The sequence below is a fragment of the Notamacropus eugenii genome, chromosome 3 (assembly GCF_028372415.1).
Source record: "Notamacropus eugenii isolate mMacEug1 chromosome 3, mMacEug1.pri_v2, whole genome shotgun sequence".
Taxonomy (NCBI): Eukaryota; Metazoa; Chordata; class Mammalia; order Diprotodontia; family Macropodidae; genus Notamacropus; species Notamacropus eugenii.
The window spans coordinates 483,386,726-483,404,263 of record NC_092874.1 but is presented as its reverse complement, the minus strand read 5'-3'; positions in this window follow the sequence as shown (position 1 = coordinate 483,404,263).

Sequence of the window (17,538 nt, the reverse complement as noted above, 5' to 3'; positions counted from 1 at the left end):
TAGAAATCATGGCACAGTGATTCAGTGCCCTCAAGCCTGCTTCAGTTTTATATGTACAGTGCAGCCCCCATTGTGTTGCATTCTCCAAGCCTGGTGCAATAGACCCCTCCTGTTGGCCTTCCAGATTGTCTTGGGCTGGAAATCTATTGTACTCTGTCATTTTGTGGCTTCTGCTGCTCTAGAATTTGTTGAGTCATTTTTATAGGTATTTTGAGGGGTTGGGGTATAGAGCTCAGACAGGTCCCTGCTTCTACTCCACCATCTTAGCTCCACCCCCTAGACTCCATCAATTCTTTATGTGGAGGTGGAAAGCTTTCTTTATCATAAGTACTACAGAATTGTCTTAGATCATTGTGTGTGTTTAGAATAGCTATTTCATTCACAGTTGATCATTGTACAATATTACTATTACTATATATAATGTTCTTTTGGTTTTACTCACTTCACTTTGCATCAGTTCTTATAAGTCTCCCCAGACTTTTCTGAAACTATCCTGCTTATCACTTCTATAGTGCAATAGGATTTCATCACAATCATGTATTACAATTTCTTCTTACATAACCCAATTGATGGGCATCCCCTCAATTTCCAATTGTTTGCCACCACAAAATGAGCTGCTATAAGTATTTTTGTACATACTATGGGTCCTTTTCCTTTTATCTCTTTGGGATAGAGACCTAGTAGTGACTTTTCTAGGTCAATAGGTATGCATAGTTTCATAGCCTTTTGGGCATAGTTCCAAATTGTTCTTCAGAATGGTTGGATCAGTTCACAGCTCCACCAACAGTGCCCCACGGTTTCCATATCCCCACCAAGTTTTTCAATTTTCCTTTTCTGTCATGTTAGACAATCTGATAGATATGATGTAGTACCTCAAATTTCCAAATTTGTATTTCTCTAATCAATAATGATTTAGAGCATTTTAAATATGACTATAGATTGCTTTCATTTTTTCATGTGAAAACTGTTTGCATCCTTTGATCAATTATCAATTGGGAAATGACTTGTACTCTTATAAATTTGACTCAGTTCTCTATAAAGTTGAAAAATGAGACCTTTCTCAGAGAAATTTGCCATAAAATTTCCCCAGTTTCCTGCTTTACCTATAATCTTGGCTGCAAAGGTTTTGTTTCTGCAAAGTCTTTTAAATTAAATATAATCAAGATTATCCATTATACATCCCATAATGCTATCTTGCTTAGTCATAAACTTATCCTTAATCCATATCCCTGAGAGTTAAAATTTTCCGTGTTCCCCTAATTTTCTTGTGGTATCACCCTTTATATCTAAATCATGCATCCAATTTGACTTTATCTTGGTATGTGGTGTGAGATTTTGGTCTATACCTAGCTTCTGCCAAATGGTACTCCAGTTTTCCCAGAAATTTTTGTCAAGTAATTTCTAATTCCAAAAGCTTGGATATTTAGCATTATCAGACATTTGATGGCTATGTTCATTTGGAATGGTCTGTCGTTTCTTTCTTCAGCTTATTTTTGCAGATGAGTAAATTGAGGCAAAAAGGGTTAAGTAATTTTCCAAGGGTCTCACAGATAGTAAGTGTCTGAGGCCATATTTAAATTCGCAAAAATGAGTCTTCCTGGCTCCAGACCCAGTGCTCTATCCACTGCACCACCTAGCTGCCCTTTACTACTTCCCAGTTGTTTGGTACCTGATCCACCACTCTATTTCTCATCTGCTACCAGATTGCTTTGATGATTACCACTTTGTAATACAGCTTGAAATCTGATACTGCAAATCCATTTTCCTTCACATTTCTTTTCATTGATTCCCTCAAATTCATCTTTTAAATGAATTTTGTTATTTTTTCTAGCTTTGTAAATTTTTTGGTAGTTTGGTATGGCACTGAATAAGTAAATTAATTTACGTAGAATTGTCATTTTTATCACATTAGCTTGGTTTACCCATGAAAAATTAATATTTGTCTAAATGTTCAGAACAGACTTTGTGTGAAGAGTGTGTTTTCTTATGATTCAACTTTTTTAAATTAATTTTTAATTTTCAATACTCACTTTCATAAGATTTTGAGTTCTAATTTTCTTCCACTTCTTCCACTCCTCCCTCTCCAAGATGGCATGCAATATGATAGAGGATATACATGTACAATCATATTAACAATATTTCCACATTACTCATGTTGTAAAGAAAAATCAAAACCAAAGGGAAACACCGTGAGAAAGAAAAAAGAAAAAAATGAACAAGAAGAGAGAAAATATGCTTCAAAATGTTTCAATCTGCATTCAGACTCCATAGTTCTTTCTTTGAATGTGGATAGCATTTTCTATCATGAGTCTTTTGGAACTGTCTTACATAATTGCATTGCTGAGGAGAGCTAAGTCTACCATAGGTGATCATCATCCAATGTTGCTGCTGTTGTGAACAAATTTCTCCCGGTTTTACTCACTTCCCCCCACATCAGTTCCTGTTAGTCTTTCCATGTTGTTCTGAAATTCACCTTCTCATCATTTCTTATGGAACAATATTATTCCGTTACATTCATATACTATAACTTGTCCAGCCATTACTCGATTAATGGGTATCCACTTAATTTCCAATTCTTTGCCATCACAAAAAGAACCACTATAAATACTTTTATACATATGCATCTTTTCCCCATTTTTATGATCTCTTTGGGATACAGACTTAGAAGTAGTATTGATGGATTAAAGGATACATACAGTTTTATGGCCCTTTGGGATAGTTTCAAATTGCTCTCCAGAATGGTTGGATTAATTTCCAACTCCACTAAAAATGTATTAGTATTCCAATTTCCCATTATCTTATCCAACATTTATCATTTTCCTATTTTGTCCCGTTAGGCAATTTGATCAGTGTGTTGTGGTACTTCAGAGTTGTTTTAATTTTTTTTCTAATCAATAGTGATTTAGACCATTTGTGAAAAGTGTTTTGTAATTGCGTCCGTAAAGCTTTGGGGTTTGTTTTTGCAGGTGGACTCCCAAGTATTTCATATTGTCTGTGGTTATTTTAAATAGAATTTTTCTTTCTATCTCTTACTGCTTGACTTTGTTGGCAATATATAGAAACACTGATGATTATGTGGGTTTGTTTTACATCCTGAAACTTTACTGAAATTGCTAATTTTCAACTAGTTTTTTAGTTGATTCTCCAGGATTCTCTAAGCATACCATCGTATTGTCTAAAAAGAGTAATAGTTTTGTTTCCTCACTGCCCCTTCAATTACTTTTTCTTCTCTTATTGTTATAGCCAGCATTTTCAGTACAATATTGAATACTAGATGTGATCGTGGGCATCCTTGTTTTGCCCCTGATGTTATTAGGAAGACTTCTATACTATTCCCATTACAGATGCTTGCTTATGCCTTTAGCTAGATACCACTTATCATTGTAAAGAAAGCTCCATTTATTTCTATGGTTTCTATAGTTTTTAATACGGATGAATGTTGTATTTTGTCAAAAGTTTTTTCACATCTATTGCAATAATTACATGATTTTTGTTGTCTTTGATATTGATATGGTTGATTATGCTAATAGTTTACCTAATATTGAACCAGTCCTGCATTCTTAGTATAAATCTCACCTAGTCATGATGTATGATCTTTGTTTGATTGCTTTTCCTAAGACAGTATTATTTAAGTATATGCACCAAATGGCATAGCATACAAAATTTTAAGGGCAAAATTCAATGAATTATAGGAAAAAAACAGTAAATCTATACCAGGGGAGGACCCCAACCTTCCCCTCTCATAACTTGGATAAATCTAACTATAGAATAAGAAAGAAAGATATTAAGGAAATGAATAGAATTTTAGAAAAGTTATATATGATAGAGCTCCGGAGAAAACTGAAGAACAATAGAATAAAAGAAAAGAATAGAAAAGAAAAACAAAAAGAAAGAAGAATAGAATTTTCTCAGCTGTACATAGCATATTCCCAAAAATGACTATGTATATTAGGGCTCAAAAACCTCACAACCAAATGCAGAAAAGCATAAATGTTAAATAGATCCTTTTAAGATCATAATACAATAAAACATATATTCAATGAAAAGTCATGGAAACAGATTAAAAACTAACAACTCAATAATATAATCCTAAAGAATAAATAGGTATAAGAATAAATCATTGGAACAGCCAATGACAATGAGATAACATGCGGAAATTTATGGGATTTCTGCCAGAAGAGTGCTTAGAAGAAATTTTATGTCCATAAACACATCAATAAAACAGAGGAGTAGATCAATGAATTAGATGAACAACTAAAAAAAGGAGAAAAAAAGCAAATTTTAAAATCCACAATTAAACACCAAATTGGAGATCCTGAAAATCAAAGGAGAGATCGATAAAATTGAAAATAAGAAAATAATTGAGCTAATAAATAAAATTTATAGCTGACTTTATTTAAAAAAGAATAAAATAGATAAGCCATTGTGTAATTTTTATTTAAAATAAAGGAAATAAAATTGCGAGGATCAAAAGTGGAAAGGGTGAATTCATCACCAATTAAAATGAAATTAAAGCAATTATTAGGAGCTATTTTGCCCAGCTATATGCCAATAACCCTGATAGTTTAAGTGAAATGGTTGTATATTTTCAAAAATATTAATTGCTCAGATTAATAGAAAAGTAATCAGAATACTACATGGTTGTAATCCTAGCTCCTTGGCATTCTAGAATACCATATTCTAATCCCTCCTCTCTTTTAATGCAGAAGCTCCTAAATCTTGTGTGGTCCTGACTGTGGTTCCAAGATATTTGATTGGTTTCTTTCTGGTTGCTTGCAATATTTTCTTGTTGACCTGGGAGGTTTGAATTTTGGCTGTAATATTCCTGGAAGTTTTCATTTTAGGATCTCTTTGGTGGGGTGATTGATGGATTCTTTCAATTTCTATTTGATCCTTATGTTCTAGATTATCAGGGCAATTTTCCTTGATAATTTCTTGAAATATGATTTCCAGGTTCTTTTTTTATCATGACTTTCAGATAGTCCAGTAATTCTAAAATGTCTCTCTATTTTATTTCTCAGATCAGTTGTTTTTCAGATGAGATAGTTTACCTTTGTCTACTTATTTTTTTTTACTATTTTCAATGCTTAATTATGTTTTGTACCATCACTTCAAAATGAACTTAAACCCACCCCCTCTGTCTATATATTTCCCCATGATGTAATAAAGATACAGTTCTCAAGAGTTGTATCATCTTTCCATATAGAAATGTAAACAGTTTGTCCTTATTTGATAACATGTTTTGTTTTGTTTTTTCCCTTTCATGTTTACCTATTTATTCCTCTCTTGAGTTTTGTATTTGAATATAAAATTTTCTCTTGAACTCTGGTCATTTAACCAGGAAAGTCTGGAAGTTCCTTATTTCATTGAATTTTCATCTCCTGCCCTGAAAGATTATGCTCAGTTTCCCTGGGTAGTTGATCCTTGGTTGTAATCCAAACTCCTTTGCCTTATAGAATATCGAATTCCAAGACCTCCAGTCTTTTAATGTAGAAGCTGCAATGTTCAGCATAATCTGTGGTTCCCCGATATTTGTATTGTTTCTTTACGACTGCTTGCAGTATTTTCTCCTTGATCTGATAATTCTGGAATTTGGCTATAATATTCCTTGGCATTTTCAATTTAGGATTTCTTTCAGCAGATGATTGGTGGATTCTTTCAATGATTATTTTACCCTCTTTTTCTAGGTCCTCAGGGCAGTTTTCCTTGATGACTTCTTGAAACATACTGCCCAGGCCATTTTTTTCATCATGGTTCTCAGATAGACCAATAATTCTTAAATTATCTCTCCTAGATCTGTTTTCTAGGTCAGTTGTTTTTTCCAGTGAGATAATTTATATTCTCTTCTATTTTTTTTCATTCTTTTGATTTTGTTTGACTGACTCCTGACATCTCATAGGGTCATTAGATTCCACTTGCTCAATTCTATCTTTTAGCAATTTTTTCTTCAGTTAGTTTTTGTATCTCATTTTCTCTTTGTCCAATTTTACTTTGTAAGGAGTTGTTTCCTTTTGTTTACTTTTCCCCCCATTTTGTCAATTGTATTTTTAAAGGAATTGTTCAATTTTTCTTCTGCCTCTCTTATTTGACTTTTAAAATCCTTCTCGAGCCCTTCCAAGAAATTTTTTTGGGGAGCTTGAGACCAGTTCATATTCCCTTTGAGGTTTTGGATATGGGTTTATTGACCATGTTTTCCTCTCCTGAATCTGTGTTTTGATCTTCCCTATCACCAGGATATTTTTGATGGTCACTGATCTTTTTTATTCTTCTTCTTCATGTTGTTTGCCTTTTTTCTGGCTTTGAAATTTGATTTCTGCTTCTGAGGTCCAGGGGACACTGTTCCAGCCTTCTTTTCCTGGGAATTAGAGGCCTGGTTACTGGTTTTCTGTGTTGGGACTTCATATGCTGGCAGCTGCATGTTGTAGTGGTCTGGTAGTTTACCTAGTGCTGAGCTGGAGCTGGTGGTGGTAGCTGGTCTGTGCCTGGTGTCAGTGCTTGCCTGCTCCTCCACTCTGGGGCTCAGGATCTCCCACTGGTTTTCTGAGGTGGGAATTTCCACTGGCTTGCTTTGATGTCTCCCATCCTGTATTAGTACCATTCAGCTGCAGCAAGAGGGAACTTTCCTATTTATCCCCTTACTCTCCTGAGCTAAACTACTGCTGTACCCAGTCTTTTTGCTGGCTCCACTATTCCAGAATTTTTCCTGGGCAATATTCTCTGGATTTTTCAGTCTATAAGGGAGGGTGATAGCAAGTTACTGCTTATTCCTCCAACTTGGCTCCTGGAGTTTTATTAGGCTTATCTTGAAAACATCCACAGTGTAATGGCACCAAATCCTTAAGATTCAGTAGCAAGGAGCAGGTTACCTTGTGCATCCTTGGGGAACTCATTCACCTCTTTGACCTTCTCATCAATGAGAGAGCTGAGGGTGGAAGGAGATAGGCCAACAGGTATCAGGGTAGAGGAACTGATTTCTGCATCCATGTCCAGCACCATCTGGGTAGTACTTTTTTTCACTTTTTTGACTTTGTTTTATGGGGTTTTTTGGTATCACATACAGTCATTAGCTTCCACTTCCCTAATTCTAATTTTTAAGAAATTATTTTCTTCAGTTAGCTTTGGCACCTCCCCCCCCACACCTGACCAATTCTACTTTTTAAGGAGTTCTTCCTTCAGTGAATTCATGTACCACTTTTTGCATGTGTCCAATTCTAATTATTAAGAAATTCTTCTCTTTTGTTGATTTTTGTCCCTTTTTTTATAATTTGGTCAATTCTGTTTTTTAAGGTGTTATTTTACTCAGAATTTTTATGCTTCTTTTACCAATCCATTGACTCTTTTTTATATGTGCTTTTTCTTGCATGACTTTCATTTCCCCCAATTTTTCTTCTACTTTTTTGTTTGATTTTTAAAATTATTTTTCAGCTCTTCCTAGAATTCTTGTTCATTTTATGTCTAATCCACATTGTTATCTTTGGGGTTTCAGTTGTAGCTATTTTGACACTTTTGTCTTCTTCTGAGTTTGTCTTGATCATCTCTGTCACTGCAGTAACTCTTTTTAAAAATGTATTTATTTTTAGTTTTCAACATTCATTTCCACAAGATTTTGAGTTCCAAATTTTCTTCCTATCTTTCCCCTCCCCCACCCCAAGATACTGTTCATTCTGATCACCTCTTACCCCAATCTGTCCTCCCTTCTATCACACCCCTCCCTTCCCTTATCTCCATCTCCTCTATTTTCTTGTAGGGCAAAATAGATTTCTATACCTCATTACCTGTATTTCTTATTTCCAAGGTGCATATAAAACAATTTTTAACACTCGTTTTTAAAATTTTGAGTTCCAACTTCTCTCCCTTCCTCTCTCCCCACCCATCCCCACTGAGAAGGCAAGCAATTCAATATGGATTGTACATGTATAGTTATGCAAAAGACTTCCATAAAAGTCATGTTGTGAAACACTAACTATATTTCTCTGCATCCTATCCTGCCCCCCATTTATTCTATTCTCTCTTTTGACTTTATCCCTACCCAAAAATATTTATTTCTAATTACCCCCTCCTCCCTTTTGCCCTCCCTTCTATCATCCCCCACATCCCACTTCTCCCCTTCTCCCCTACTTTCCTGTAGTGTGAGATAGATTTTCATACCAAATTGAGTGTGTATGTTATTCTCTCCTTAAGTCAAATATGATGAGAGTAAGCTTCACATTTTCCCTCTCACCTCCCCCATTCCATTTCTTCTTTTTTCTTCCCAATATATTCCTCTCTCATCCCTTAATTTTTTTTAGATATCATTCCTTCCTATTCAACCCATCCTGTGCCCTCTGTCTATATGTATGTAACTCCTCCAACTACCTAAATACTGAGAAAAGTCTCAAGAGTTACAAATATTATCTTTCCATATAGAAATGTAAGCAGTTCAACTTTAGTAAGTCCCTTATGATTTCTATTTCCTTTTTACCTTCTCATGCTTCTCTTGATTCTTGTGTTTGAAAGTCAAATTTTCTATTCAGCTCTGATCTTTTCATCAAGAATGCTTGAAAGTCCTCTATTTCATTGTATGACCATTTTCCCCTGAAATGTGATACTCAGTTTTGCTGGGTAGGTGACTCTAGGTTTTAATCCTAGCTCCTTTGACTTCTGAAATATCATATTCCAAACCCTTTGATCTCTTAATGTAGCAGCTGTTTCTGGAAGTCTGCAAGTTTACCAAGATGGTATGATCTAAGGAGAAGTGTGGTCATTGCTCTCCTGGCCTGTGCTCTGATCACTACATGGGAAAGAACCTGATTCCCTTTTAACCACAAATGCTAGTACTCCTCTTTGCCTTAGAATTGTAAAGCTGGTCCCCTGCTCTCTTGCAACTCTAAGTACTTTCTGCCTTGGAACTGCCCCCTTGTGATTAACAAAAAGCACTATTCTTTGCCCCGAAACTGTGACCCTGGGCCTGCTCCTCTGTGGACACAGGTGCTAGTGCTCCTCTTCACCCTGGGACTGTGACCCAACACTGTGTATGGGCAATAGGCACCTGCACCAAATGCCCGCTAAAGTTTTCCTTTAATCTCTTTCTGAGCAATGGTCTCATATCCAGAATATTAGTGAGCTGAGAGCTCCCCAAGCTGCTCCTCCTTCTGCAGTCATCTCCAGGGGTTGATGTTGACCGTGTACTGTGCTCTGGGCTTGACCAGCACTCTGGTGTGGCTGATCTCTTAAGTTGTCTTGGACTGGAAAATTGTTTCACCCCAAACTTTTGTTCACTCTGCCACTTCAGAATTTGATTTGAGGAGTTATTTCAAAGTTGCAGCCTGAGTGCTGTTTATAGAGGAGAGAGACACCTGAGTTAGTGGAAGTTTACAGCGCATCTGGACTCTAGACCTCTGGCATCTGAAAATCTTGTACCAGTGGTATTGGAGGTAAGAAGTTAGGATTAAGAGAGAAGGGCCACCCAATGCACCCTACACAGTCTTCTTTAATAGTTATCCCAGTTCCTCTACAATTACTGAAAGGGTCAACTTTAAACTTAGTTTCATTTTAAGAGCAAAGGAAAAGCCTTTCCATCTTCCCACACATAATAGAAAATGTCTCATTATCTGAAACCCCTTTTGTAAGGGGAGCATGATCTTTTGTTCTATAATGTGGGATAAATGGAAGTAGCTGAGAGATTTAAAATTCTGGTGAGATGGACTATTAGTCCAAGTATCAAGCATACTCAGATCCATTTCTGTTTTGTTTGGGGAGATCAGGAAGGCACTCGGATGGGTAGGAGAGAGGGAGAAAGAGGAGAGCAAAGGAAAAGGAAGCAGGTAGCATAGGATACTATTAAGTGAAAAGATGGAATTTTAACAGCTTCAATAAAGACCAAAATCTTCCACCATTTACATCCATGTTCATTTATGAGTAGGATAGCAAGAAATATGCAAAGATGAGCTAGTTCCCAACGTACCACATTACCTTGAAACTTTCTGCTTTAAAGAGAAAGTAAAGGGACCTGGGGTTTAAAATTATCTAAGTGATTCAGTGGATAAAATGCTGGACCTGGAGTCAGGAAGACCTGACTTCAGATGTGGTCTCAAGTACTTACTATCTGTGTGACCTTGGATAATTCCAACTGCAAAATGGAAATTGTAATAATCACATCACAGGATTGTTGCGAGAATCAAATGAGATGACATTTGTAAAGTGCTCAGATCATTGCCAGATACATAGGAGGCACTTAATACGTTTTTGTTCCTTTGCCCCCTATATAAAATTTCTAAAAGTTTTTTTGAAAAATTTTGAAATACTATATAAATGCTAACTCTTAGTATTGGAAATTGACGTGTTGACGTATCCAACGTACATGCATCAATACAACTTGTCTTTAAAGAATGGCATCATTTAAAGATTGAAAGAGAAAAAATAGCATTTGAAGTGAGTTGAGTTTCATTGAGCCAAGAATGTGGGAAAGCTTGTTTTTCAGATTGGAGCATTTAAGGATACCATCCATTCTTCTAGCACAGTGGCAAAGAAAATGGATGCACCAATGTGGAAATACAATTAAATTCCAAGAAGCTTTATAATCCATTCTAGTTGGGGAGGCCAGGGGAATATGAAATCCATGGTTAGTCTCCAAGTCTCTTTGTGGCCATTCTGTTCCACCTCCTCCTCTGCAAGCCTTTGAACAGTGTTTTCCTCACCATTCCCCAATAATTAATAAACTAGACCAAAGGAGAAGGGCAGGAGAAAAGGTAGACAGCACATTATTAGCATACAGGCATCGTTGCCCTTTTTAATTCACTTCCAAGGAGATGAAGTGATCACAAAGGAATTGAATCATCTTCCAACTAGATAATAAAGTTATGAAATAATTGAGAACTGATCAAATGGATTCCTTTCAGGTTGCTGAATTAAGACTTGGGTCTGTGTGTGTGTGTGTGTGTGTGTGTGTGTGTGTGTGTGCAGCCACTTCAGATACTGCTCTCTTTCAATAGCAGTTCATAAAATAAATGGTCCAAGAAGAAAGCTTATTATAAAATTTGATCTTGAAATACATTCTTAAATGAACATCAACTCAAGCCAGCCAGACACTTAGATGAGGGTCTCTGTGAGTCAAGAACGAGGGTTTTAGTAACTCATGGCCTAGGAAGTCCTTTCTGTAGCAAAACTGGATTTGATTCAGTGCAATGATTTAAGAATGAAATATACATTGGTTCACAAAATAAAAGATCAGCTCCAAGTGCCAGAAGGCAGATCCCAAAACAGTATTGTTTAGCACAGATGCAATATCCAGGAGTGAGAATCTCCTGGTTATAAAGGCCATACACAGAGAAAGACTAGTGATTAGAGTTCATTTGAAGTTCAGGATTTTACAAGGTTTATGTATTAGGACCACTTCTCTGGAAGTTCTACAAAATTGAATCTTGGAACCACATTTGAGCAAGGATATGAATGAGATGGAGAACACCCATTGGAGGGAAACCATGGTGGTAAAGGATCTCCAGGTAATACCTCATGAGCATTTTTTAGATATTCAACTTGGTGAAGAGAAGACTCAAGGCCATGAAGTCTCTTCAAATACTGAGATTATAGGATTCTCTAGAGCTCTGAGGAAACTTACAAACTGAGCCACAAAGTTCTAAAGATTCAGTCTTAGAACAGAGTTCTAAAGTCATTGCATAAGAAAATGATATGACAAGTCTAAACATGAGAGGAGAAAATGAATTAAGTCATGAATTGGGAGGCATTTGTTAGGCACTTCTTATATTCCAAACTCTCTGCTAAGTATTGAGAATGTGTGTGTTCATCCTTCATTGCCGCAGAAGACTGTGCCATCAGAGAAATAATGACATGACTTGAACTTGACTTTGTTTTGAATGAGGGAGGGCTGTGCAGGTCACTAGCCTCACTTCTCCTCCAGAGTCATCTGAATGGTGACCAGATATTCATCAGGATGAGTGGAGATGACCCAGGGTGAGGCAATTGGAGTGAAGTGACTTGCCCAAAGTCACATGGCTAGTGAGTGTCAAGTTTCTGAGGTGAGATTTGAACTCAGGTCCTCCTGATCCTGCACTGGTGCTCTATCCATTGCACCACCTACCTACCCCAAATATTGAGAATACAAATTCAAGCAAGGGAGAGGGTCCCTGCCCTCAAGAAGCTCACATTTTAATGGAGGAAGATGAAACATAAAGAAAAGTTAGATTTGAAAGGGGAAGGGGTGTGAGGGTCCACACATGGAAGTATGCACGTGTGTTTTAGAGATGGTCTAGTTCTAGGCAAAGTGAAACCTGGTACAGCAGAGGACAGGGACCCAGAAATGTATAATTCAGCTTTTGGTAGAAGGTGGAGGAGGCTAGAGTGGAGTTGGCATGGCATGTTCAAGAAGTACCTACACAGGAAGACTCTGTCTCTTCAAGTAGTTTAAGTCTAGAAAAATTCTGCCCCCCTATCATCTTTTGACTTTAAGGTCCATGATTCTTAATACAGAGAACTTATAGGGTTTCTTGGCAAAGATACTGGAATGGTTTGACATTTCCTTCTCCAGTTCATTTTGAAGATGAGGAAACTGAGGCAAAAAGAGTTAAATGTCTTGTCTAGAGTCACACATTTACTAAGCATCTGGGCTTGGATTTGAACTCAGGAAAATAAGTCTTCCTGATTCCAGACTAGATATTCTACCTAGCATGCCACCTAGTTGCCCCATATGTATGGATATATATGGATATATATGGATGCACACACATATGCACGTATGCATATATATAATAAACATATATGCATATACATTACATATATGTTGCCCCTCTGTGAAATGCTTCTTAAATGCAGCAAATGCATCTTTTCTTCCTTCAAATTCCCATTATCTGGCACAGTGCCTGGCATATAGTCATCATTTAATATCATATTGTATTGAATTGAATTGCCTTGCATTGACCCATAAGGCCTACTGGAAAATGTGTTGGAGTTGGAGGACCTGGGTTTCTCTCTTAACCCTGCTAGTTCTTACTTCTATGACCCTGAACAAGTGACTTAAATTTTCTAGGATTCATGTTCCTCATCCATAATATAAAGATGTTGGACCAGATGGTCAAGGTCTCTTCAAACTATACATCTCTCATCACATGACTTGACCGGATCTTGGTCTTGTCAGTCCAGTACTGCCTCATTAGCAAACAGAGTGGACAAATAGAAAAGGTGCTCAAGGACACTGGATGACCCCATGAAAATGCCTGAGGAAACAGAGGCATAGTAACCAAATAAAAATAACCTAGAGACATTTGTGGTGTTTTTGCCTCAAAGAAGTAGTCCAGAGTTTGAAACATCTGCTAAGAGGCACTCAGGAGGGAGCATCGTGCTGCATTACTGGACATGCAATGGCTACTCAATTCTGAAAACCAGGAGGGAGGAACTATGACCTTTGAGACTGAATTAGCAAAGAGGATCATAGTAACATGCTTTCATTTCCCCAAACTATGTCTTCCTAAACTGGGCCCACGAGGCCATTTTGAATATCCCTTGAAATGCCTATGGAGAAGAGCTGGACATCTTCACATGGAAATTGTTTTCAAATAACTAAAGCCAGGACATTTTGAGTTGTCAAATTAGATACTGAAAATCATTGAAGGACCAATTATTCAAAACAATGATTATTCCCCTGGAAATATTTTGCAAATAAAGAGAACAGTGGGTGAAATGCTTCTAATATATTCACATTTTTTAGAACTCTACATGTCTTTGTTCTCAAGAAAGCAAACTGCTGGTCTTACTTCCCTGAAGCCACTGATAATATGGATGCAAGAACATCAGAGAAAAACTAATCCAAGATAGGTGCAGTCCCCAAGGGAAGAAGGCTCTTCTTTGTTTTAGAGTTCCGTTGGAAATCTGGGAGATTTTGTATGCAAACATCTTATTTCATGGCACTGCTTCTCAAATTGAGAGATGAAATCTAGCATGGCATAAAGGGCTTTTCAATAAAGTGGGTCACACCCGTCCTCTCTTTATGGAAAATTGATGCATCATCTGATATGCTTGCAGTGGCTAACTTCCTATTCACAAAAGCTGAAAAAATTTCAAGCAACCATTATCTAATCAAGGAAATATTTCCTGCCTATCTTGTCTTTTAAAATAACTTGCTGCCAAATACAATTGGAACTTGTGTGTGTGTGTGTGTGTGTGTGTGTGTGTGTGTGTGTGTGTGCGTGTGTCACTGGGGTGTTTTAACAAGCAAACAGGACTCTCGGGTTTTGTTAATTCCAAGATCTGCTTTCCAATCCATCAGTATTAGTAGAATGCTCTGAAATTTGCTAAATTTTGGGAAACAATTTTTGTGTGCCATCATGCAATTCATTTCCATTGCGTTTCTCTGTTCTCCCCAAGAATACGGAGCACTGATAGATCTCAGAGGTAGCTGAATATTCCTGATCATCACTGAGCATACAGGGTTTATGCTTTCCATACCATGAACATAGTGACCTTTCACTGCGGAGGAAAAGCCAGATGATTACCTAGGTGGTGAATTTATAATGAATTAGACCACCATGATTCCACCTGGGGTCCCTCAGACTATAAAGTACCCTGCAATGCAAACCCAAAGATGGATTTTTAAAAATATACAGCAGCTTATCTAAAACTTATCCAAACTCCCTGATGAGCATTCATCTGAAATTCAAGGGAATAAAAAAAAAAAGAATGAGGTGAGGGATCCTGCCATTGAAGAAAACTTCCTGAAGAGAAAGAGAAAAGAAACAGACACTTGCAAAACCAAGAGAGAGTTTAGGTCCAGGCCCTATTAACAATGATTATTATTTGGAAAATATAAAGAAGACACCGAGTTGAAGAAAATGGACGAGAAGCCACCTTATGCCATATGAAATGCATCTGATCTAGGGGGATATGAGAAGGCAAGAGTGACCAGTGGGATGTGGGGTCTCTTCAAAATATGATCAGACATCCCTTTTCCTCCACCCTAAGAAGAAAGACAAAGTCAGTCCTCATCAGACTGTGAGAGCTTGCAGGGTAGAGCAGAGACCATGGGCACACATCCCAGATTATCCAGATGATTCCAGGGAAAAAAGGTCATCGAGGGATGATCCAGAGCTCTGTCTCCAGCATCATTATTGGGGTAGTAGGGGCTTGTTCTGACTCCACATCATAATCCCTCCTCACATGAAATGGTTTAGGAGACATTTGTTGGGAGAGTTTAATGGTAAGGATGAAGCCAGGGCCTGTAATACCACTGACCTCCCAAGCCACCCAATTCTTAACCCCTGCCTTTTCCATTTAGACCTGGCTCCAGAAATGTGCCTATACAGTTCTGAAATGATAACATCTGATAGATACAAGCATTGATTATTCTCCAGGACATTATCCCCTCTGCAGGGGAAATGTTTTATTGTTTCATAATTTGTACCTTTTCCTTGCCAATTTTCAGCCATCTCAGTCAATCACCAGGCCAAGACCTCCACAAGGCATGCAAGCAGAAGGTTCTTAAATATCTTTACATCACCTACCTTTCCCATTGCATTCTTCCTCCCACACCTTCCCAGAAAACTGCCTTTTGTAATAAAGCATGAAGAAAGGAAGAAAGAAAAAAAAAGTTCCACAAAAATAAACAGATTGAAAAAGGCCGGCATTCTATGCAGTATCCTGATCCCATACATTCTCACTTCTGCAAAAGAGCAAGGTGGAGTACTTATCATATCTCTTCTTTTGGCCATGCTTGGTCATTATAATCTGACAGCATTCACTTTTTAGATTTCTTTTACTTGTTGCTCTGTTCAATTACATTGTTGGACTTGGTGGTCATATTGTTTTCTGAATTCTGTTTAACTTAATTCCTCACAAGGTCCTCTCCTCTCCCTTCCCCATCCCCTCCCCTCCCCTCCCTTCCTTTCTCTCTCTGTGTGTCTGTCTCTGTGTCTGTCTCTCTCTGTCTCTCTGTCTCTGTCTCTGTCTCTGTCTCTCTCTCCCTCTCTCTCTCCCCCCTCCTCCATGTTCCTTTTCCAAATGTGACCAAGCCTCTGGATGACCTGGTGTTACTGACTCTTAGCTGCCTCCTAGCCATTTCTACACTGAATCAAGCAATGGGCTTAGATGACTTGGGCCACCACTGCTGATCCCCAGGGAACTCACTTTACCAGCCTTTGGAAGCTCACAGAGTTAGAACCTGTTCTCTTCCTTCTCTAATGCTTCATCACTGAAGGCAAGTAAGAAAATACTCAACAGAGAAAGAAACAAAGGCAATGCTGTATGATTACTACAACTTCATATTGACCCCAATGGACAGATAGGCAGAGGACAGGAGGAGCTCTCCAACCTGAGCCCTCTGCTGTCATTCTCTCAACAAGAGCTGCACTCATCACTTTTGGCTCCATGCTAGTTCCTACTGAGAGAAGTCCAGCTCTTTTCCCCCATCTAGAAGCTTACAGCCTATCTTCCCTTGGTCAAAGGCAGGGAAGAACAATCATTGTTTCTTAATATGTAGGAATATTCTATTAAATTCATTTACCACAATTTAGCAAACTGAGGCTAAGCATTATAAGATAACAGAACTAATCAGGTAACTTGGTAAAAGAAAAAAAATAATGCATTCCATACACAACTCTGAGAAATTTTCAAGTAAAATAATTTCTTGCTTTTATTAGCATGAATAAGCAAGAGGTTCATTCTCCATCTTAAGCCCCTCTAATTCTAACCAGCCTTTCCCAAATGTGTGTATGTAAGAGTAATTGCAAGATCACTGGTTTATAGAACCTCAGAGCATACAATCCATTGGGCTATGGTGAATTTTTCTCTTCTTTCTCACCAACTATATATGGTTTTCTTCCTGATCCTGGTCAGCTCTTTTGCTCTTACTGTTTCTCAATCAAGGAGACATGGAATCCTAGGCTTTCATTGAAAACTCTGTCTCAAAAGTCAGGAGAAAACTTTGAAGGCATCCTCTCGGCCTCGAGTATCCCTTGCCTTGCCACAGATCAGATCTTTTCCTTGTCTCCCTTTTACCAAATCCCCACCTATTCCTTATTTCATATTCTGCTATTCAACCCTTTTCATTCATTCAGTAGTCATTTATTAATCATTTGTTATGTACCTGGCACTGCTGCATGTTGAAGATATAAAGACAAGAAACATAATAGTCCCTCTTCTCAAGTTGACATTCCATTGAGGGAAAACAATTTGTGCAAAGAAAATGAAATATAGATACATACACTTGGCCTACCTACCTCAGTTTCCTCATGTATAAAAAAGGAATAAAGCACATACTTCACAAGATAATTGAAAAGATCAAGTGAGATAGGAAACAGATGAAATGTAAAACAAAGTGCTATATAAATACTAGCTTTCATAGCGCCAATAATATTATTCATCATAAGAATTTCGGGAGATAGGGTACTAGCACTTGGGGAAGATAAGGACAGTATCTTTGTAGGAGGCAGCAGATGAGCTAGGCCTTCAAGACATCCAGGAATTTTATGGAATGGAGGTGAGAAAGGGAAAGGGAAGAGAAGGAGGGGAGGAGGGATAAGGGAGGACTGGGGGAGGAAGGAGGAGGAGGGAAGT